Below are 25388 nucleotides of genomic sequence, written 5' to 3' on the forward strand. Positions count from 1 at the left end.
AAAGACCCAGCATATGAGACCTTCCATGCTACCACTGATAGCCTTTATTTAAAAAAAGGTTTTAACCAATCTCTTGAGAATCCTTCAGTGATGTATGGATAATGATTTGGTGGGGAAGGAGTACAGGAAGGAGTGCCAAGCTGACCTGTGATTGTTTCAAACTGTTGGATAGTCTTGTACTTCCCATTAGGCATTTAGTGTATTATAGTGGTATATGGTCAGATTACAAAACTAAGTTTTTATAGTAGCTATCAACCTTTATTTTCTAGTTAAAAAGGGGAAAATTCATTTCATTAAACAGTAGAATGTAGAACATGGAATATAAAATTTAAGCACCTTTTTTAATTTTTCATAGTGACTCATTAAAAATGAATGGATATTGAAAGGTAGGACTTCAAAAAATTCACCCTTTGGCAGTCTCTTTTCCAGTTTCTCTTGTTCTTCCTCGTGGTAAATTCTAAAAAACGTGAAGTGTTCTGAGCTGTGTTTTGTGTCTGTTATTCCTTGTACTATTGATATCTTGTTTATATTCATCCAGATAATATATTTTTATTCACCTGTGGGTAATTTTGTATCCTGTCACACGTAGTAGAAAATGCATAGAGTGATCCACTGAACATTGATATAACAGAATTGTGGGGTGATTCATTTTGGAAGGGGTCTCAGGAGGTTTCTGGTCCAAAGTTCAAAGCAGGGTCAGTCCTCAGGCCAGCCTGGGCTGCTCAGGGCTTGATCCAGCTGGATCCTGAAAACCTCCAAGGCTGGAAATTGCACAGCCTCTTTGGGCAGCCCTTTACAGGGAAAGAACTGGCTGATCAGGCATGATTTATCCTTAGTAAATCCATGCTGGCTCTTCTCAATCACCAAGCTTGGCACGTACTAAGCAACATGAAGGCTAAATAACTTCTCAAGTGCATGAAATGTGACAGATTTGTTAAGCCATTATCCTAGCGAGTCATTTCAGAGGAACCTTGGTGTACATTGGAAACACAAATGGAAACATTTTAAAGGTCTGGTGGGTACTATTGACCTTGTATCCTTTATCTCAGATTCATAGTTTCTCCATGTCTTTGCATTTAATTTCTGTTTCTGCTGTGTAAAGTCCTGGGCACAAGGGAAATTAGGAAAATTTTATTTAGATCTTTTTTTTAGCTTCAGAGTGTGAATATCGATTTTTTTTTTTTTTTTTTTAGTTAGTTCTAAAATTTCTGTCAGTGTTTTGTCATTCTGAAATGTCTCTGAGCCACTGAAAATCTTTTACTTGGTACTGCAGTACAAATAATGGATATTTTAAGAAATTCATGGTTATGCAACTGATAAGCCTATCTAAAAGCGTGAACCTTCTTTGCTGTTAAGCGAGAAGCAGTTGACTATAAATGTAGCAGTACTTCAGTGAGTAATCTCAGTTTAATCAGCTTTCAGTACGTTTTTATTAGAGGAAATATTAGAGTTGCTTGACAGTACAAACCAATTTTTAATGTCACATTCTCTCCTATTCCTTATGTTTTTATGACATAGGCCGACATGACATGACTAGACCCAAACTCCAACAGAATGACATATTCTGTATTCTAGTCAGATTGTTCAGGCCTTACGTCTCAACTGGGACAGAAACCAACCCCGGAGCTGAATATAGATGTATTTTACAGCCTGACTGTCTGAGATATATGGCCCATAGGTAAAATTATTTTTTTTAATATGTGTAAGGAAAGAATTCATGAAAATCAATTAATTTAAAAACCTGTTTGGCAATGGGATCTGTTAGCTATGGACAGAAATGAGGAAGAGGGTAAAGGAAAGATCTGTAGTAAATGTTGAGGTAATCTCGAAGGTCTTTAATAAGTGTATTTCTTTTCCATTTGATTTTAAAATTCCATGAATGTTAAATTAGTCTAAACAAAATCTGAAAGAAGGTGGAGTATAGAAAGTTTAAATATAGTAGATCCATTGTAGCTAACAAATCAATTCTACATAAGCAGACTTTTCTTTAAGTGTTTCTTTTTCAGTCTGACTGAAAATTGTATTTGTTGGATGTATTCAAGATCAGCTAACCAAAAATATTAATATTTCTAATCTAATGTAGTATAGTAGTGATAACTGTGATAAAAAAGTGGCTCCTGGAGTCAACCTTCATTCACTAACATGGAATTAATGAGCTAGGTTTTATTACATTAATAAAAAATACTTCCAGTTTATAGAAAGAATTTATATTTCATAGAAAATAGAGTGTATAAACCATATATTGTAAATGCTTAATGAGAAACGTTTATATCTTGATTTTATATTTTGATTCAGAATGATTTCTCCCATCCCATTTTGGACAGAAGAGTTTGCCCATTGTGCAGTTAAAAGAAATAACTGAAAAACTCAGGAGTTCCAGGCTGGTGGTAGTGCCATTACTGTGCCTAATATAGATCACAAGACACTGAAATGCTGCCTGTGGGGGATATTCCTAAGAACACATTTTCACTACTGTAACTCTACTTCCCTTTTTATGTGTCTTGCCAATTTTATCTTTAACATATTTAGTTGGCTTTTAATTTCACCAGTCCATTTCAAGAGTGCAATGAATTATGTAGCTAATACACAAAAAACCACAAAAAGATGCTTGTGAACACAGACAAAGCAGATAAATTGCAAAGGCAGCAGGGGTTTTCAGTTACCAAATGTTTGGGCTTGTAGTCAGAGGTTCATCATACAAGGCTTGTTTTTATTAACTGTTTTTATTAATTCCTACTTTTTTTTATTAATTCTCTTCAAGATTGAAAGAACGAGAATGAGTGGGTTACATAATGCTTGAAATTACCTTTTTTTAGTGTAAAAAAATTGGGGTAGAAGTTGAAAAATTGAGAGCCTCTATTTTTTTCTGTACAAATGAATGTATTTGAACAAGGAAAAGGATCATTATGGTTTGCATAATCCTCTGTCACAGGGAAGTTACAATGCAAAATAGTATTTGAAGTTCTCTAACTTCTTTAGGACTAAACTTATGACTTTGGAGAGTTATGTCTAATGGTTCATCATTAATAATAAACATTTGAACAGCCTTACGGGTTGATTTTAACTTGTGGAGAAAAAAGACTATTAAAAAATAAGTTGTAAAATGTAATTCAAGTAATATAAAATTATTCTCAGGTCCAGATAATTATTTTATTCTGATCTTTTTAATAATTTAGTTTTGTATTGCATCACTCTTTCCGTTTCAAAGGTACCTGAAATGAACCAGAAAGAATAGTCCTAGCTGTCATCGCAGTACCTATTTTCCCCCAGCCCTATGCTGTTTCTTGCCAGCTTGTGGCTCTGTTCCAAGGTTACAATTACCCTGTTAGAGAAATAGAAGAAAGCGTCCTGTCAGTCAGCTATTAGATACCAGATAGTCAGCAAGAGATACTGGAAATAAAAAAAAAAACCTTCTGTATTTGTACTTACATATTGGATTGTGGAGCAGAGATAATCTGTAGCATTCAAGACTACAAATGCTTACACTGACCTTTATTCTTTCTCATGAAAGAAGCAACTATTTTCTCTTAAAATAAAACAACCCTCCCCAAATGCTTAACTGATTTTTCCACAGGCACTTTTTTAGGTCTATTCCCTCTTCTATGCTGCCACTGTCTTTTCTCTAGATACTGTGTTTTTTTGGTATTGTGAATCTTTTTCCAGGGAAACAGGGAGAAAGGAATTGAAAAAATAGCAAGGCTAGTCTCTGAATTGGTTTTGCCACTGCTCTTGAAGATTTGTAGAGATGGACCCAGAGCACCTGGCACCTGTTACCTTGCCAACCATAAAGTAAGTGTATTCAAGTTCTTTAATTGATAAATGAAGAGCTCAGTGGCTGTTCCATTGGTCTAGACTTTTAGTGCAGTGGCCAGGTCAGCAGGATCACTACTTCTGTGAGAAAAACCTTCTCTTCCTATATATATATATGTATGTATATATATATATATATATATATATATATATGCACAGAGCCCATAGCAAAGCTTTTGTTTTTTTTTTCAAAGGCAGAAAAACTGGCAAAGTTGAGCAGAGGAAGTCATGGGAATAGGGATCGGTGTAAAAAGGAAGGAATGGAGAAACTGGTCAACTTAAAGACAGACGACTTTGAAACACATGAAACATGCTGCCTGCTTATTTATCTTATAATGAAGAAATTTAATCCAGCTGTGGTTTAAATGACCCAAATCCAAGCCCTTTATGCAAAATCAGACCCTTCTTTACTAAATACCAAAATTAAACTCCTTCGAGTAAGAGGTTAGAAAAATTACAGTAAGGTAAGCAGGCATGATTGTAATGATTTTTTTTATTAGTAAGAAAACTCAGATCATGAATACAGATTGTTTACTTGTTTGCTTGGTTTTGCTGAGGAATTAAAACTATTTTAACTTGAACCTGTTAATTTTTTTTTTAAAAATACCTTTCTGTACTTTCTCCAACAGCCAGTGAGTGCTGTTCTTTTAATGAGAATTTTGTTGTTTCCCTGCAACTCTCCCTTTCCATGTTATTTACTGGGAGAATGTGACCTTATTCTGGGTCACGATTCAGTTTAATCTTTTGGTATGATTTTTATCATGGAAGAAAGGACAGTTTGTAATAGATCACAACATGAGCAAGGTTATTTTTGTGAAGATTATTTGCTGTAATTTTTCAGTAGCACGCTAGTAAAGAACCTTTATGCTTGCCATTAACCCTGAGTATAGAGTTATTTTATGCTTTCTGAATTGCTGGAAGGACTTTTAATGAAAATAAAGCCTTCTGACGGGAGAAACTAGAAATTTCTGTTCATAAAAAAATGTTTAAGGGCTGATAAAGTCTCAAACTAAGACAGAGTAAGCATGAATGATATGTATAGTTGTTATTTTACTGTAATTTATGGAGAGTGGGTGGATGGACAAAACATTTCTCATCTGTTTTTTCTACGGATTCTAAATTGGGCCTTGCAGAATTCTACATGAATATCTAAAACAAAAGTCTGCTCAGGTAGGCAGGTGTAGGAGGACTATTGGTCTTGTCAGATAGCCATATATTTTAAGAAATTTACCTTCTAAGTCCAGAATCTAGGCCTATCTGTGCAGATGTACTGTAAATATTCTGGTCCACAAGAAGAAGCATTTCCTTAAGCATTTTAAAATGTCAGAAATATTTTTATAATTAACAGAAGATCTGTGAGAAAATGAGAAATGTGAACTACCTAGGCTTTTTCGTGTATTGACAGCCCAGATGATACAGGAAATAGGAGAGATCTTACTGCCTTCATTGGTCTGCTCTGATCCATCAAAATCTCTGTAGAGGAAATTTATGTTGATTATGAGTCTAATTACAATTCCTTTTTTGAAATCTAATTGCTTGTAAAAGGTACAAGAATGAGCACGTAGGAAGTTACTACCCTCTGTACATGTTGGGTAAAATTCCAGCTGGCAGGGCACTGCTTTCCTCATCTCATTTATCCTCTGTGCTTTTAGCCTTGATGTGAATATAATAGTAGCTTGTTTTATTTTCAGCCTGATTTGGGTTCCACATTCTCTGGGAATTATTCCTGGTCTACAGATATGTAAGGGAAAGAAAAATAGAACTGTAATCCTCTTTTGAAAGAATCAGGGTCTTTTGGATATTTATACATATCTATATAATTGGCAGCTGATTCAGATTCATTGGAGGGCTCTTTTTCTTTCTGCACTTAGGATGTGGCCAAATACGAATCTCTAGGAATAAAAAAAATCTGCAGGACTGAGAACAATGAGGCTACAAAGGGGACAGTGGTTCCAAGGTTATACGTCCCTCAGGTATGTAACTGTGAATGGACTTTGTATTTTCATATGGAAGGGTCTTTTATCAAAACTGAGATAGCACTGCAGACTCAAAGAAACAGAAAAATCCTGTGAATTCTGCCAGAACTGAGATTAGTGCCATAGGTTACAGAACCACTTTATGACGATAAGACCATTCTCCTTCAGAAGCATCTATGCCCGTATGACTTATTGGAAAATGAGCAGCAGAATTTTGGACAGAAGTAGTGGCATAAGTACTGTTTGTGGAACCTTAACCTGGGCCCAGCAGGCATTTCCCAGAGGAAGGAGCTGTCAGGGGAAGTTTCCTTTGGCAATTCCCTTTGTCAGACTTTTTCTCGCCCTGTGCATCTGGGTTCTCTTTGGCAATCTCTTCCTAACTAGATGGTCAGATGAGGCTTTACTGTGGACCAACAGCCATGAGTCACAGAGAAAGGTTTCAGGGGAAATTTCTTTTATCAGCCTTCTTCTTTGGCAGGCCTTTTAGCCCTACTCATACTGCAACTCTAGCGCGCGTTGTTTTCTCAACCTTAATTCTATGTCTTCATCTGAGCCCTAACCCAAGAACTATAAAAATAATTTTCTGCAGCCCCCCTCTTGCTTTGGCAGCCCCTTTTCACACTTACCTGGCAGCTTTAGGCTTTCTTTCTTTACAAAATATAAAAAAAAATGACAGGTCTTAACTACAGTTTATGAGAGTGTGTTTGGCAACTTCTTTTACTCTTTTAGGGAAATGTATCAGTCTTTCATTGTTGTGCTGAATGTGCTGTAAATTCACATGCTGCATGCTGAATAGGCAGGCTGTTAGTGCTACTCTTCTCAAATACTTACATAATTAGTTTGTACTAAAATTCATTCTGAGGGGAGATAGTTATGTTTATGGTATGGAATAAATGGGAACTAAAGTCTAAGCTCCCTCAGATGAACATGTGTGATATCTAAAAGTCTGTTTAAAGGCTGTGTAAAGAAGATTGTCTTCCATCATCTGACTGCTATGTTCTTTCACTCCCCTAAAGTAATTGAAATACCTAATTTTGTGGATGCATTCATGATTCATACAGAACCAGAGTGCATAACAAGGATATAAGCACTTCTATATTTTACTTCAAGGAGGAAGTGGTCTCTGGTGATTTGAGTGAATATCACTGTCACACTTATTTTAACAGCAAGTCCAACTACATTTTAAACTTGAAATTTAATAATGTATGATTTCACTAGACCACTTGTCAGAAAAAAATAAATTTTCTTCTCTGTGTAGGGGGAAAAGAATCACCTTTGCTCATTAGGCACATGCAGAATGTAATTTCATCTGTTTTACTGGCAGATTTTGTAACATGGCTGGAGTGATAAAGCTCAAAACATAATTAAAGCGGCAAGAGTTTAACAATCCCCCAGTTTTATTGCCTAAAACATAACCTGATGATGTTTCAGAAATTCATGTTTTCAAGTGCTGGGGATAAAAAAAGTAAGTATGTAAGTAAGTAAAGCTACTTCATCTTGAAATATCCAGGAGAGGAGAATACTAACCCATGTGAGGGTGACTCCATTTTGGTAGGAAAAGGCTTAGAAATATATATGATCAAGGTCTGAAAAGTAATAGCTTAGGAGGAAAGTGATGACAAGCAAAAATGTAAATCACAAAAGTCCATGGTTCTGGAGTTAAGGGCAGTCCCTGAAACCACTACGAAATCAGTGGGAAATAAGTATGTTTTCATGCAGAATGTAGAAATTTTGAAATTTCTCACTCCAGGAAGTTATGGAGTGGCAGAGTTTGAGACAAACTCTGCATGGAACATAAGATGTCACAATAGAATCTTTTACATTCTTAAATGTCAATCAGTTTCACTTATGTTCTGGTTTGTTTGTTTTTTTTCTTGATTAAAGCAACACCTTTTCTGGTAACATCTATCAAAAATTTCATCACAATAAAGATGAGTATTTTAATAATATGAAGAATCTAATAAGATTTTAAATTTATTTTTTTAGCCTATTAAAATGAAATCTTCCATTTATGACCCTTTTCCTCAGTAAATATTGGAAAATCAACATAAGTGTTTCATCTCCTGTTCTTACACGCCAATACCAGCGGTCAGATAATCTTGTCTTTGTTTACCAGGGTCTTACTTGGGTCTCTTAGAGTCTGAGTCTCTTCATGATGGTTTGTTTTAGAAGAGACATCTAAATACGAGGCAGCCAGTTAGAGTTCTCCTGGAGGAGTGTGAACATCTAAAGTCTATTGGAAATTCTTTTTTATTTTTCAGTAAAACAGGTCAGATTTTTAAAGATAAGGAAATATGTATGTTCTAGACTCAAACAATTAGCTCTAAACAGAAAATTTCTGAGAAATTGTTTGGGTAAACTCTCTCCATGCAGTTTGCAAGGGTTCATGATAGAGGCTAGTTAGAACATTAAAGAGAAAAGGAATGGTGGTTTTTCTACCTAGAAGGGGATTGAACTGCTCAGCAGAAAACTGACAAAGCCTCCTCTACCATTAGGAAGAAGGAAACCAAGGATCCATTGCCTTTTCTTCCATACTGTGATCTTATTAAATAGCTCTTTTCCACCTTCATCCAATGCAGGACATTATATGTGATCTGGTCGAGAGGATTATATTGTGCAAAACTAGCATGCATGTTTTTCTATGTCCACTTAAAATAGAAAAGTATTGTTTGTAGATTTTTTTGTAAAGAAAATATTAGAATCAATACATACAGCATCCTGATTTAAATGATAGCACTGTGGTTTTTCACTTTTATTAGTTTTCTCTCAAAACTTGTTCTGCTAAAGGCTCTGCTGTTGACAAGATGATCTCATTTCTCTTTTTGTGAAGAGAACTTTCCAAAAGTTTGATTTAATAGAAAACAATACTTATTCTACTAGCACTAGGGGCTTAGAGAGGATTTTATTTCATTTTTCTTTTCCCAAAGTAAACATTTCCCCCAGAGTGGTGCAGTCCATCCTGAGATCAGCAGCAAAAATTGAGATAGTATTTACAGCAGAACCAATAAGGAGCTTGTCTGTCCTTTTGTATCCAATCACTTTTTTGGATTTTGGCTAGGCGAAAATAATTTTTGACTCAAATATATTCATAGTGCCTATGCAGAGAAGGCAGTAGACTCTAATTATCTTTTTAAAGTTCCATTAAAATATAAAAGCTAGAGTAACCAAAAATATTAGAGAGAAAGTATTCTTTGCAAGAACACAGAATTTTATTTCTGCCTTCAAGAAAGGCTTAAGAAATTTGAAGATTTTAAAGATAAGATTTCTTCAGTCACAAACATGACCTCTGCTTGCCCCCCGTTCCCCATTTTTTATTTTCCTAATTTCTTTTTTTCTTTGATATTCATTCTAATTTCAGGGTACTGACTTTTAAGAGACCAGGTAAAGTGTTGCACATTCTTGGGAGGAGTTTTACTTCAAGGTTTGAAAATATTTGGGTTTATCAACTCCTTTTTTAATACCCTTTAAAAAAAAAAATTCTTCTTAATAACCTTCTGGTTATGGAAGTTCACTCCTAGTCTGAATTTTTCGTGTCTGTTTCTCACTGTAATGTTTACTGTTATGTTTCTGTTGTGGAAGCCAGTCATGTTCGCTCTGAGTGATAAAATGATAGAGAATAGTTTTGTTTGTTTTTTAATCTCACTAATGCTTCCGGTAAATGAATGGACATTTATATATGATATTAAAGTAAATTTCCTGCAATATTATTTAAATAGACTTTTGGCATTCAAGATAAACCAAGGAAAATATTTAAGTACAAATTATGTTCTTTATTTATTTAATATAGAAGTAGATTTACCTGTTTAATTATATGTGGTTTTTTTCCTGCCCTTTGATAGTATTTTCTTATCTTATGCTTCAATGGAATTCTAGGAAATAGCCTGTATTTAGACTTGCAAGTATATCTTCCCAGAAACCTGTTAATTTCTGAGTGATGACTCTTTGTGGTGAAAGCATATTCATTTTTCATATTTTAGCCATCTTAAATGAACACTTTGTTTTAGAAAAGGTCATACTTTTTATATGATTGTGAATTGCTAGAAATAATTAAGCATTGGTTTATGTACTGGTAAACAGGATATAATGTAAATTTGCCTTCTCAAACTGTGGAACATTTTAAAGTTTCTTTTCATTGTTTATGTAATAATTGATTTCAGATTTTCTGTTTATTTTCCTATAGGTTGTTCTTGATGATATAAATTTCAGATTCGTTTTACACAGAATGTTCATCTTTGATGAAAACACATCATTTACTTCTAATAATGATTTCTAGAAAATGTAAATGATGGATTCATTTATGGCTGAGCCATAAAATTAGAATTTTAATTTATAATTATTTTTGCTTTGGCAAGTTCTCCCTAGAATGTTAGGAACCAGGACTTAGTCCCAGCAGACATTTGTGTATTTGATCTCAAATAGTTTCAAAGCAATCTTTTCTTGTAGTAGAGTTAGAGCTCATGATTTAATGTATTATTGCAGCATGCCATGGAAAGTTTAATATTTGTTAGTGTACAGTGAAATAGCATGTTTTCTTAGATCCAGAGCCTCAAAAGCCCTTGGGTCTCAGCTGTGGAATGGAGTGCCCAAATGGAATTACTTTCTGACATGGTGCTGCCTAACTTGCCTTCAGTTAAAGTTTTCTGGGCATCTAGGCACCTACAGGGAGTTTGCCTCCATTATATCACGGTTTGATGACCTGGTATATATTTTCCGCTCAAGGCTGCTCCAGATCCTCACAAAAAGGTCCTTCAAGAGTTTACTGAGAGAGACTACATTCAATCAGCCTCTTCTTTGATACACCACAAGCATGTGCTTGAATTCCTTTAGCTCAACATTGTAACTTCCTTTTGCAAAGGTATGGTAGTCTGAGACCTGCTGTCTTTTAGCGTGTGAGGAATTTTGCCTACTTTTTCCATACAGATGGATGTTAGAGCTGGAGGCTTTTGCTAATTTGTTTGGAGGCACTTGCCATTCTTTTATTGAAATTGTTCCGTTATGTCGTGAACAACCAAATTATTGTTGGAGCAGAAAAAAAGCAAGCAAAACTGTCTGAAGGGATTTGGAAATTCTGAAGAGGTCTGCTCTTCAACTCATACTTCCAGACAAAGTCAATTTAGAATAGACAGATATTTTAGTGAAAGCACAAATCCAATCTTCAGAACAGGTGTCCTTTCAGTTTCTCTTCTCCTGCCCACATTCCCTCTCCACAAGGTTGAGACATTTTGGGCTGCTGCAGTTACTAAAGGTCATCCTTCCCTGTCAAAATCTCCTATGAAAATCCAGTAGACAGTTGTTACTCTAGATCAGTTATGTTCAACTTTTTGAACCTCTTTAGAAAATTCACATTAATAGTGCTATCCAGCATAAGAACTTGCCTGTCTTTATGTAATGTGGATTTTTTTAGAGATAGTTGGGACATACCTTGTATTATCTATAGAACAGATATAGCATTACCTGTAGAAGAAGCAGAATTATTGCATCTTCATGGTTCCTTTCTGAGAATACCAATTCCCTTTGGATAGAAAACTGAATTTAGTTTATGTTCACTGCTTCTAATGATCTGGATTTAGGTTAATGATCTTTAAATAAGAATCTTCATCAATTACGAGTAATTTGGTTTAAATTCCACAGGGTTTTTTTTCAGCAGAGGAGGTTTAGGGCTAATGATTACTTTGGAGTAAATTATTTAGTGTGAGTGTGTAATGCATACATTGTAATATATTTAGTTCTTCAGACACTCAGATTTTTAGCCTGAGATACTCAATAAAAGCATTAAGCCTATATTTAGAATACCTTTAGTTCTTTTCATAAAGACAAGCCATCTGCAAGGTCTGTCTGTACATACATTGTGGGAGTGGGGCATTTAGAGATTATATCTCTAGCAGTCTGGTTCACTTAAAGTTAATTTATTTTCTTATGTAACTTGAGTCCTTTTCACTAGGGCTGAAAAAAAATCAATTTCTATGATACGTCACCTCTTCAAAGTCATAACCCATGCTGCTGATTCATGACATGATTACCATGCCTTCAAAACTTCAATTAGCTCAATCTGAAATAGAATTTCTAAAGGCAGTGTTGTCCTTTGAGGTAATATAAATGTCAGAAAAAATGTACTAGCTGAATAAATACCATCCACTTACAGTTAAATACTAGGACTGCAGATGGATTATGGCACTTAAGCAAATAGAGCTGTATTATAGAAAAGGTTGCAAATATGCCTTTCAGCCCTGTAAGTTCTGTCCAAGAAGAATCAATAGTAACAAAAAATGGACTTGCAGAGTTCTAAAGTAAGGTGCTTCTCTAAGTTGTGTATTTTTGTGAAAATTTTTCTGCTTTGAAGTTAAATGCACATGAATTTGTTTAGTTGCTGGTTTGGTTTTTTGGTTTTTTGTGTACTGCTGATATTCTTAGTTCTTAAGTTTCACTAAATTTCAAATTGAACTTCACATAAATTGAGAAAACAGTACTATTTCCATTTTGAAAGAGTTTAACTTTTTTGGTGCATGGAAACCTTGGCACCCAGTGCAGCATCCATGGATGTGGGCTGAGCTCTTCAACTTTGCACATCATGGATACACCTCTGGCTTTTCTTTGGAGAGATGACAATTGCATGCTTTGTACAGTCTTCACTTCTGTTAATCTGGTAATATGAAAAAAGGATTTAGGGTAAAAGTAGTCGCTGGAAAGGGAGGTTGATAGACAAAGTGGTTTAAACTTAGCCCAAGGTTACTGTGTGCTTTTTCTTAAAGGGGCAGAAGAATATCCCATAAAAGCTGTGAGCTGTGGTGACAACTGTGAGGAATGCTTGACTGGCAGGTTTATATGAAGAATTTGAATGGTTTTGGATTGTACAGCATGCAATATGATACAAAGCTGGCTTTAATAGTTTACCTACTGGGCCTCAAAGTCTTCCAGTAAGTTGTCACAACACCAGTTTCTTTTCAGAATGTTTGTACTCTCCTTCTCTTTGTGTTGCTGAGTGACTAATGTGGATGTGTGGTATACAGCTTACTGTAACAGATCTAAGGCTTAAGAATAGTATATGTTTAAAGCTTTAACATAAGAATATGAACAGTGAAAAACATACAGTGGAAGTCTTCAGAAAAAAAAAAAAACTCAGAAGCAGTGTGGTTATTCGTACATGGATTTTTTTGGGATATGTGATTCTGAATTCTCTGTATTCAATATACCTCATAGAATATACTAAGAGCTGCCTAGGCATGCAATGATGTGCTCTGTCCAGGTGTTGTCAACATCTTGCTGTTTTTTCTACATCAGACCCTAATTTAAGACAATGTAAAAATGTTTAAGGAGTCAGTAAGTGGAGTAAAAGCAGTATATTTGGTGCTTTTGCAACCCTCTTGATTCAGCTATGCTCTGCAAACCTATGTGTTGTGAAAAATATGCAGAAAATAACTAACGTTATAATTTTCTTCAGCCAAATTACGTTATGAGGGAACAGGTTGGGATTCCAGTGCACAGCTGAAAGTTATGGGGCAAGCAGGAATAATTTAGTAGGGATGCTCCTCTGTCTAGCATTATATCAATCAAAACAATGGTTTGGGTTCAACATTCTCATCAGCAAAAATTCCTCCATGAGCCAAAATGGAGAACAGGACAAACTGTTCATTTTCAGTTCCTGTGCAGTGAAAATGGTGGTGGTGCTATAAATCAGTTTCTGAAAGCTGCTAGAACTATCAGGCATAATCCAAGCCCTGCAATTTATTTTTCAATGTTATTCTCTAAATGGCAGATTTTAATACTGCTCACCATCATTTTTTCATCTTCTGGTTGGTGTATCTGAGATGCAGAGCTGTGATAATGACCTTATATTACACAGAACCCTGTGTAACAACTCAAGCATATTTTCCAGGGCATAATGAATGGATTTGATATGAACAGCTTACTTTTAGGTTTAGTGTTGGGAAAAATAATTACTACAAGGTAATTGCAATGCTGCTGGTTTTGTTTGGAACACAGGGTGATTATTCCAGCACAATTTAGGATGAAATCTGCTTAGATTTTGATAAAATCCCAAGTAAATATGCACCTGAAAGAATCATGTTCTGTCTGATAAATATCCTGTATCAATAAACAAAAGCTGTAGTGGAAACCAAGCAAAACTTCATGTTTCCTATGTTAATCAGATGACCCTGGTGCTGGACAAGATGGGTGTTGAGGGGAAAGACCCTTAATTGGCTGAATGTTTTGGTTTTTTTTTTCCATGGCATGTCAGCTTTTAATTTTGCATGGTATTTGCCATATTCTATGTTTTACTTTTTCTTGCTTAATAAGTAAAATATGAACTAGTTGTGCTTTGGGAATGGTGTTCTCCAGTTTATTAGTCTTGCCAAAACCATGCCACTGTTCACTTCTGCTCTCGCCCCGCAACTGGAAGCCCAAAGTCAAAGATCGTGGGTGGAGCTGCCTTGTGACATAGGAACTGGCTTTCTGACTATTTCTCTTTTTAATTACTAGAAATACTAACGTGAGCACAGAACTACAGGAGCCCAAATAGAGTCCTGTATTGTTCACTAAATAGTTACACCTTTGTGATGTTGTAACTGGTTATTGTAGAAGGGATTACAGGGTACCAAAAAGAATTGTGACTTTAAGTATTGAGTCAGAGAAGAAGCCCATTAACACCTGTGTGAAATATTGGAGTGATCTCAGAAAGAGACATATAACTGTCTTGATTTCTTCCTAAAGTAATTTTCTCCAGGTTTTTGAAAACTGAGTAAGAACTTTTCCCTTGCTGAGAGATACCCGTGAAGTTTGTCATGTAATGTTATGCAGAATATATGGTGTAGAAGTACAGGCATTTGGAAGAGCCTGTGGGAGAGGTGAATGGAAAGTGTTTGTATATCTCCTTTATCAAGTATTAAAAGTATTACCATAGAGAAGATAGCTCTCTGGCTGTGTAAAGCTATGGGAGGCAGATACTTTCAAGTACTTTCCAAATTCAGATCTTAAGCTGCATCAGTCTCTTTGAAAGGTTTGCTTTTGATTGACTCCACATAACTTACACAGTATCTACTTCATGATGTTCTCATTATTTTTTTTTTTTTTTGCAAAACCAAGTGATACCACTGAAAATTTTTGAAGCAAATCTATTCCACTCTTTTTGATGAGGAAAACAGGAATATAGCTTTACTGACAAGGAGTGCAACAATACTGAAAGAATAGCACCTCAATTACCTTATCTCTTCAGGACATAAATTACATAAGTATGGAATCTGAAAAATTGTATTTTTGTAAAGCTCCAAATATCTTGAAAATAATGAACTTGGTGTAATCAAATAAAAATATTTCTAACTTAGCTTTATGTTTAAAAGTGTACTTTCTTCAGCTAAGAAGTATATTTTTAATTGAAGTGTGTGTCAGAGAGTGGCCCCGCAGTTATCTGAGTAAGACACAATGAAACTGGAGAAAGCTGTAAAACTGATTGAAGTTCAAAACTGTTCTAATGAATAGGTTTTTCCAGAAAGAAATACTTTGTTTTATAAGGACAAAGAGCTGTTTTTTTTAATGTTATCAAATTAGAAGCACTGCTGCCACTGAGACTGAGACACTTTCTTGATAGGTCAGTGCTATTTAAAGATCACACAAAAAGCTATCAAAGGAAATACACAAAGAAAGGGCATACAGTTGACTCTTTACTGGAGGTGACCAATAACAAATATAGTTTATGTGGAGCTTGTAAGGAATGTGATTATTTTAGGAGGTTGGGCATGGAAAGAAAAATTGGAACATCTGAATCTGGTAACACTTTGCACTTAATAAGCACTTTGTGTGTAATAAGTGGTGTTATTTGTAATTGTAAAAGTCATATTCTGAAGCCTTTAACTTAAGATATTTTCATGTGACTTTCAGAGAGTCAGAGCTAAAGGATATGGAAATAATAATGTACTCCACAGCAGAAATGATTCCTAAGCTTTTGGTTATGCAAGCTCTGAAATGGGATTTATCAGTATTATAAAATACACAAGTTGTTAGAATAACCAGTTTGATATTAGATTAATAACAATACTAGAGAAGGATGAGTGAAAAACATGCAGCATGAAATAAGTAAGAGAAAGTTGAATGACTTTCAATTAATCAAGTAATATTTCCAAAATTAGTGGTTACTAGATTTTTCTTTGAAACAAAACCAAACTATTAAAAATAATATCTTATAATTTGCCAGTTGATCACAACTTACAATATATAGGTACTATATATTTCTTTGTTTGCTAAAATTATTTTAAAATTTATTGAAAATATTTGGGAGCATATAATTGTGCAAGTAATATTGTGCTGCCCTTCTTTTATGCTGTGGTAACAAAAGCTTTAACTTTTCTTTTTAAGTGCTGCTTATCATTCTTTGTGCTCTTAGCCATGTTGTTTCAGCATTTAACACATTTGTTTTCATTAGTTAATTTCCTGAATTATTATTTGCTTTTTAATTCTGCAGTCTTGGATTTCAGTGTTCTTATGTCATGACAGTACCGTAGATATCTGTATCCTGCATTGATTAACTGAATGTAGCAGCAGACTTAAGGGTGGATTTCTGATTATTTCATGAATTTTCTGATACTGAGACACATCAGACTGGGTGGCTCCTGTTGTCAACTATTTTCTTACTCTCATCGGGTCAAAATTGAGTTTTTTGGTATAACTCGTATTTAATGACTTTAGATTTGATTTTGAATCCTCTGACATCATTGATTGTGTGAAACGAAGCATCAGATAAATACTACAATCAGATCAAGTCTGGATTAGTAAAGTATCAGACTGAAATATAGGATATGCAGGTTCTCTTTACTTTTGGCCTAGTGACAAAGCTGGACAACTGCAATTTTTTGAATAACCTAAATTTTTAACTTAACTATTGAGATTTTTTTGTTTGTTTGGGTTTTTGTGGGTTTTTGGTGTTTTTTTTTTTTGTTTTTTTTTTTTTTTTTTTTTTTTTGTTTTTTTTTTTTTTTTTTGTCTTGTCTTCCTTTCAAAAGGAAGAAGTAGCTCTGTTCTTTCAAAGATGCACATGTATATATATATGTAGTATAAAGGAAAAGTGGTATACTTTAAAAGCCGTATGAAACAGATCAGTAACTTTAAAGTGATGTGGAAATAAACAGTTCTCTTTGATCTAAAAGTATAGCAAGACAAAATATACAGATGTTAACTCACACTTCTAATTTGTAATCCTCTGTGAAGGTGATTCCCTTTATCTGAATTTCTGTCTGCACACCAGAAGTGCACTTATGGAATTAGGAGGATTGGACAACTAGAAATTAATGATATACTGATAATATCCAGTTTTGAGTAAAAGCATTAAAACAAACTTTAATATGCTACTCATAAGTAGTAATAGTAGTATGAAATTAATTTCTTGTTAATAATCAAGTATAGTTCTTCTGTTGCAAGCACTGCTAAGATCCTCCTTGATCCTCCTAGTTTGTCATCTGAAAAATTACTGGTCAAAAAGTTGCTTTGGACCTTACTTGGTGTTGGTGTGGCCTCCTGCAGTACCTTCCAACATGCAAAGGCTGCAGCAGGGATTGACAGACAGTAAAAGAGAGCTAAACTCTCTAACCACAGTAAAACACAAGACTGTAGGACAGCAAGTACCACTGTAAAGGGAAACAAAGGAATTTCTGTTCACACGTTATGGATTCTTGGGTTCTGTTTCATGTCTCACCAGCTTGGGCAGGGGATGTTCCCTTGTCTCCAGCCACATTACTGGGTGGCAGCACAGTGAAACAGAGTGGCTGCTGTCTGCAGGGGCTTGTCTGGTGTGAACAGAAGAATAAAGTCAGTGTAGCAGTAAGAACTAAAGCAGTATGTAATAACACTGAAAAGTACCTCCTTATTCTGTGAATTGTGTGAAACAAAAATTTCTTTGGTACCTTATCCATAGATTGAAAGGACACTGGAAAAGAAACTCCAATAAACCATAGCAAAGATAAAAAATAAGTTTTTTGGTTTTTTTTTTTCTGCATGAAAAGAGAGTTTTTTGAACTATGCTATTTATATAAAGTAGAATATGGAAGGAAGAAATGTTTACTTAGAAATATCCAAAAAGTAGATGTGTAATCTGGGATGCGTGAGAAGTACATTCCTATTTTGAATCTGTAGGAATAAAAAACCCCAGAATTTCTGACATTTAGGCAAGATCCTAAAAGATGATGATGCGCTGGCTTGTAACAGTTTCTTAGAAAAGTTTGCCTATGACTTTTTTTTAAGGTCCTGTGTGGTTATCAGATCAAACGGGTGTGCAGTGGTCAGTTAGGAAGGTAAAAGAAGCCAGAGTACAGTGATTTTGGAGGGGCTTAGAGGATTATGCTGTACTGTGTGAAAGGAAAACAGTTATTAAGGTCTCCAGAACTAAAACATTTATTCATTCAAGAAAACATCAAAAATGAAACAAAATAATTCTGATTCAGCCACTGACTGAATCTGGCTATATATTTTGCTACATTCACCTGATTAAAGGGTTGTGGGAGTTGAGGGGTCTTGCTTTGTTTTTTTCCTTAGGCTGAATTTATATAGTTTCAAGCAGAGGTTCTCATTAACTAGAAAAACATTAGAATGAAAGAACTTGAATAGCACCTGTGTAACCTGTCAAATGGATAAATCTGCAGCCTTACTACAGAAAGGCTTTCACGTGCAAAGTGTGCCCTCAAATTTTAAATAGAGTGTTTGAAATCAAGTCCATCTGGTAATGACTTTGTTGAAAATATTGACAGGGTCCAGGTAAAAAGCTATATTCATTGTCATCAATGCATGGCAAATAGTTGATTCAGTGTTCAAGAGTTTATCTAGATGATTTAGTACCCTGTAGTACAATTCTTGATATATCACATCTTCATTGCCTTAGCAGCTTTGCTTAAAATACCCAGTACTTACCTTAAAAAATTCATTTTCCCCTTTTTATTTTGAAAAAAGGTTGATGTATATTTATTTGTGGGGAAATAGAAGCAGATGCACTTCTACATAATGTTTAGGAACTGTTATTTAAATTACTTTTTAAAAATTCTGCCCATGTCTTCAATGGAAATCTTAATTAGGTTCTGGATGCCAGTCTTATAATGTAAGGTATAGTATACACAGAAGCACAGAGGCTTCTTGTACCAAAAATGTTAAATTGTTTGTTTTTTTTTTTTCCATAATAACTGTGACCTTTAAAACCATTTTAAAATTAGCTTCTTGGTTTCTTAATTTTATGTCAGATTATATGTAAACTCTGTTGTTCTGCTTTGGAGGAAGTCATGCATAATTTAGTAATAAACCAAATATGCTTTGTTATGCTCTTTAAAATCTCAGCAGTTCTGGCTCATATCTGATGTGCATGGGCACTGCAGTCACTAGGAGATGCCACAGCTCATGTCCTACAGTGCATTTCACAGGAATCTGTACAATTCTAAGGGAACTGTAAAATACATACTACATGCATATATTCTTTTCTATAAAACACGTGTGTATCACATGAATCTCTTGAAGAGTCTGATGAATAGTTTCTTCCTTTGTAAATTAAATGGAAGCAAAATAAAATCCTCCCTACAACTTTTATGGTCCATATATGAACTAAGATGTAGACCATACCTAGTTGTCATTTCATTTCATATAATGAAAATGCATTTCTTTTCTCTCTAATTGAGAATTGGGATGTCTTTATAAGTCTTTTGGTGTCCCTGAGGACATTTTCAGTGATAATGTAAAACCCACAAGGTCTCCACAACTCTCTCCTAAGACCATGTTTTTGTCTGGGAAGTTACAGAGTGTAATATGAGATACAGCAGTTGCCAAGGTAACTGTTTTTTCCCATTTAATAGCAGCAGGTGAATGGTTGCCTGGATATCCACAGTAATTTGCTGGGGCTCTAGTAATTCATGAAGGATGTACACATTCTTTTCCAGGCTTGTTTTTCTCTCACAGAAGCTTTGACTAAAACCCCAAGGTACATGATAAGTATTAAAATATTATTCAATATTATTAAATAATTATTCTTCCTTTAGTGCTGTGTTTTTATTATTAATATTTTAATACTGTTTTAAATGCAGAATATTAGACCAAAATCTTTAAAAATTATGATAGTTCTTTTCAGAAGAACTTATTTTATGATTTTTTTTTTTAAATCTTGGTTTGCTATTTCAAAACACTTCAGAAATTTAACTAATTAACACCATATTTAAGTCTGGAGCTAATGAGACAAATTTTAAAGTGCAATTTCTGGTTTGTTCTTATTGCACTTTCCTTTAGTGAAACCAGTAAAATGTTTGGAAATAAGACTAGTCTCATTCTAATTCTGTTGCAGCATTCTCCTGAATTTAAAAGCAAATACACCCAGCAAAGAGGTGTTCAGATTTTATGGGCTTTGAGAATAGATGGGAAAGTTCTCATGAAATGTGACATAATTACTTTCAGTGACTAGAACATAAGTCTTCAGTGTGTCATAATTAAGTTTTAGGTTTACTCTTTAAGACTGTTTTATTCAGTCTGCTGGCAGGTCTAGAAAGAATCTGTTGCATTGTTTATAACTCAGTTTATTATCTCATTACATTTATATAATCAGAATGGAAATAAAATCTTAAGTTTGGGACAAACAAAATATATTTTAGAGATTTCACTTGTGCATAAATTTGGCCATCCGAGTCCCTGAACATGTCATCTATGTGTGGTCTGAGTTCCTGCTGTTAAATACCTTAGAACTGTGAAATCTCCTCACATAATCTCTAAATTTAGCACTTCATGTGAAGTAGCATTGATTAAAGAAAAACAAATCTCTCTTAATAATTCAGTTGTTATTATGAATAATACCCAAGTCCCCAAATGCTAGCATTGCAACCAAGCTGGCAGAACATAAGTAATCAGCTAAATAAAGCCAGCAGCCATATTTATGAAGAGAAGGGCAAGACAGGGTCAAAGCTGTTCCACCTTTAACAATTAAATACATATTCTCAGTGGAACTCTTCTGTGTAATAGCAATCATGACATTCTAAGAGATTTGATGGAAGTCTTGTACTTATTTAATTTCTATAGGTTTTCTCTTAGAGCACTTGCTTTCTGAAAAGCACAATTAGTGCTGGAGATGAGTCTTTTAAAGCTGACAGTGAAACTGCTTTATAACAAGTTTAGTCTGCTTTCTTTCAGTTACTGAAATAAAATGGGAGGTGTGTCATTGTGTGGGATAGACAGTTCTTGGCTCAGAAGCAAGTTGTTTTGCCTCCCTAAAAAGGGATTGGAGAACAAGTAGATGTGTTTTAGGCATTCATCTTAGCCAAGACTACCACCTGACAGGTAGACTCAACATCTTGACACCCTGTAAATGTTAATGCCATCTCTGATTTGTTTTGATAGCCTCATCAGACACTTATTCACCAAATGTACTTATTTAAGTAGATCAGACTCTTAGAATTAACAAAATTACTGCAATTCCCAGTCTGAGGACACATTTTTACTGGGGTGTGTAACTTCAGACAGATGTGATAGTTGTTTTCTTCTCCTTTTATGACTTGACACTAAATCCTGTAGCTAAAGTGAATGACAGCAGTGACCAAAGCACAGCTCTAAGATTCTGAATTGACTTGTAAGTTACCTGGAGTGCAGCAGTTTGTAACAAATAAACCTCCTCAAGGCTTCTGGAGAAGCTTTCACTGAAATTATTTTTAATGTTTAATTAATAAAATAAGTTTCTCTCTCTTCCTATAAAGATTTCCAAATTCAAGTCTGCTAATAAGTCAAGGTGAACCAAAAGAATGTTAGTAGAGCTGCTAATCATTTCTGAACAATAGAAAGAAAATGCCTTATTGATACATGTTTATTCACTCTGATTCTACATATTTTTGATTTATAAAGTATCTCAATAGTGGAATAGGTTGGAAAATACTGTCCTTTTAAGCTGTCAAACTAGTACTCCTGATTATTTCAGTAGGGCAAAACTGACCTTTCTTCAACGATGCCCTTGAAGTTTGCAGCTTCAGTACAGTCAAATGCTAGAAACAAAATTAACCCAACCACACATAAAGCAACCAACAAAACTGAGAGTGAGAGTACTTAGATCCTTCTACAGTTGCATTTCTCTGTGGTAATTATATTGTTTTCTCCCACAGGTGTAAAAGAGCTTCTAGAAGCTGTAAGTACCAGGCATGTGTTTTCTTCAAAGTGACTATTGTTGCAGAGGTGATGAATCATCAAATCATCCATGTGTTGTGTTTTCAAAATTCTTTTTAGTTTGTAGAAGTAAGGGTTGGCACTCACTGAGAATTTTAACAACTCTGGTGAATCAAATCTCTGAAATACAGACATAGGAGTCCAGAAAATAGCTTTGAAAGGATTCAGTTTTACATTTGAATAGAAGAAACAGTGAATTTATTTTTTTTTAATATTATGCTAAAGGTTGAGCATTTTTTGTGTGTATGCAGAAGCTGCATACACAAAACAGATGTAATATTTACAAAAAGATTAGCAACATAGCAATGTTTGAAAACACTCATCTTGTCACATGAGCAATCTTTACAAATTGTTAGACAACCATGTGATCTGCAGCAATCTTCTCATCATCTCACTTTATCTACTCCTCTTGTGACTGATTTTTGATGTCTGAAAGGATAGGGTGGAAGTCACTAGAGAGCAACTTAACCCCTTTGCAGAGAGCAAAATTATATATGTAAAGCTTTCTTAGGTGAGTTAGTTCTTCCTTATAATATGAGTGAAAAAGTTTTCAGGCTATGGATTGAACTTCTGTCAATAGCAAATCAATATCTGATCAATTAAAAGTATGTCTGAATGTCTTTTAGATTTCCTATAGGGCTTCAGTACAACTACTTATATAAACACTGTTTTTTCCTTATTGAAATGATACAGAAGTAATTTTGCTGGCTATAATTCTTCCAAGGTAAGTTGGTTTGAGTTGGGGGAAGGAGCTGTGAGAAAACAAATGCTAGGACTCATGCAGTCAAGGAGCAGAAATGTATTATTTGCTTTGATTTAGTTACAGGGACTAAAGTAGTTAACAGAAGTGAGTCCTGTGGATGAAGAGGCAGGTTAAAGTAGATTTTAGTTTGTTTTGAAAAAGTGGCTACACTAAGGTGGTTGCATGTTTTACAGCAGATTGAAGCGAGCCCTGTGAAGATCAGAGCTCCTAAAACCTATTTCTAGAAATAAGCTGTGTCTGCTGTTTACCAGGCAGTGGGAGCCCAAGTGTGTGTGTTTGGGCTTCACTGCACTGTGACAGTAAATAATGTTATGGACTGTGTGTGAATTACTGAATCTTATAAATGGAATTTATCAATGTAACTGTTTTTGAAAATAATGATTTAAAGAATGGGTTTGAAATGAGTAAAGTTTTTCCTATTGCTTATGATGTACACTTTAAAAAAACACTGATTAGGAAAAACAAAGGTTAAATCACAGTTTAATCTTGTGTCAGTCTAAATGGCCACCACAGAACAAATGCTGGTATAATTCTACTTTAAGTTATTTTGACAACATCAACAGTATTTAGGGACTTAAAAATTGAATGTGTGCAAATGCCATCCAGTATAATGTAAAACTTCATCTCCAGCTTTCAGTAGGCATTCTCAAGTTCTGTGTTTTGTGGCTAAATACAATCCAGGCATTTATGAGTGCAGATGGTGTTTTTAACCAGCTGTACCACTGTGATGTAAAAGGAATTCCTTGTAACATAGAAGGGCACCTCATCAGCTGAGGGGAATGCAAGGAGAAGTGCTCTAAATGAGCCCACAGAAACATCTGTTGCAGTCATAAATATATATGAGTCTGTTCAGCTGTATAGAATTAAAATTATGTTTCAATAACACTTATTTTAATAAGCCATAAAAGAAATTGCATTGCAAATTATAGATGCCGACTGAATTTTAAAATCAAACTAATGCTTATTTTTGAGCTGCATTTTCATATCAAGATAACATTGTGTTTCCCTTAATACAGTTAGAAATAAAGCATTTGGCAAAGAAAGTAACAGGCTTGCCCTGTATTTTTTGTGAAGAGTCATACTTTGGGCTAGAAATTATTAATAAATTTGAAATATATTTGTATAATACTCTTCACTTAAGAAAAAACCATAAGACATTATCTCCTCTTTATCCAAGCGCAAAGTCTCTTTAACATTCCTGTCATCTTGGAACTAGCAAAAAAGGCTTTTTTAATGAAGCTCCTCATTGTCTTCAATGGTTAATTGATTTAATTAGTTTATAAATTAGGTTAATTGTTTTGTAATATTTACAGTCTTAGAGAGCTCTTGTCAATGCTGGTAAGGTCACAATGAGTTTGTATACACTTGAGAGAAAAAGGAGAATGAGTCATACCTATATGCCAAGGATGGAATTGTTTTCTTAAGCCTTAATGGCAGAATTCCCAATCACCTAAATAGGGCAAAATTTCTCTTTTCATCTCTTATATTTCTTACCTGCAAAATAACTTTCTTAACATGTTTTCAAAGTTGTGCTTCTGTCAATCCCCAGTAGTTTTTCTTTCTGTTTTTTATTTTCCAGAATGATCCTGTGGTTTAACCCTGGCCAACAACTAAGGACCACACAGCCACTTCCACTTTTCCCCTCTCCCCACCACTGCCATGAGGGGAAGAGAATTAGAAAGGTAAAAGTAAGAAGACTCTTGGGTTGAGATAAAGACAGCTTAATAGGGAAAGCAAAAGCTGTGCACACACAGAGCACAAGGAATTTGTTTCCTACTTCCCATGAGCAGGCAGGTGTTCAGCCATCTCCAAAAAAGTGTGGCTCCAGTGTGTGTGCTGATTACGTGGGAAAACAGGTGCCATCATTTCAAATGTCCTCCTGCTCCTTCTTTCCTCAGCTTCGTAGGCTGACCATGATGACAGATGATATGAAATATTCCTTTGGTCAGTTTAGGTCAGCTGTCTCAAATGTGTCACCTCCCAGCCTCTTGTGCACCCCGTCTGCTTGCTGGTGGAGAGGTGTGAGCAGTAGAAAAGGCTTTGGCTGGGTGTAAGCCCTGCTCAGCAAAAACTGGAGCACCCCTGTATTGCCATAGTGTTTTCAGTACATATCCAAAGCACAGCCCCATACTAGCTACTGTGAAGAAAATTCACTCTATCCCAGCTAAAACCAGCACAAATGGATAATTCCAGCCTTTCTCAAGTTGACTACTTGTGTGCCCCCTTTAGAGTGGTGAACTCAATTTATGATGATTTTTTTCCATTATTCTATTATCATTTTGTTCTACAGGTATAGCCTACTCTGATTTCCTGCTGCAAATCCGGTTTCTACTTACTGATCATCTTCAAGCAAATATGGAATACTTGCCATAATCAATCTATCTCAGTACCCTAATCAACATCCCTTTAAATGCATCACAGGTTTTACGTCTGTCTGGACTTGCCAGTCTAACAGACATAATTTTGATTTATTAGAAAAGTTCTAAATACTGTTACTCTGTCAATTAAAAATAAAACTCCTGAAGTAGTCTGAAGAACATGCAAGTTGATATTTAGCACTTAAATTTTTAAAATAACCCATTTAACTATAAAAATGTCATTAATACTTGAAGAGCAGATTACTTACTTACAATGCTTAGCAGTGTATTAAAGTTGTTATCTCAGAATATTTGAATAGTGATTTAAAC

At 34.8% G+C, this 25388-nt stretch overlaps 1 long non-coding RNA gene across 2 annotated transcripts; it reads left to right on the top strand.

Annotated features, from left to right (window-relative positions):
- The first annotated feature begins 3661 nt into the window (after window positions 1-3661).
- On the top strand, window positions 3662-25388 carry LOC132072788 (uncharacterized). 2 transcript variants are annotated; one of them, XR_009418393.1, is made up of 6 exons: window positions 3662-3789; window positions 5682-5783; window positions 12536-12700; window positions 21878-21900; window positions 24281-24383; window positions 24992-25388. It is a non-coding gene; the product is annotated as an uncharacterized LOC132072788 (long non-coding RNA). The 2 variants fall into 2 exon arrangements; XR_009418392.1 differs by lacking the exon at window positions 12536-12700.

This window comes from Ammospiza nelsoni, chromosome 4, assembly GCF_027579445.1.
Source record: "Ammospiza nelsoni isolate bAmmNel1 chromosome 4, bAmmNel1.pri, whole genome shotgun sequence".
In the NCBI taxonomy this organism is placed as follows: Eukaryota; Metazoa; Chordata; class Aves; order Passeriformes; family Passerellidae; genus Ammospiza; species Ammospiza nelsoni.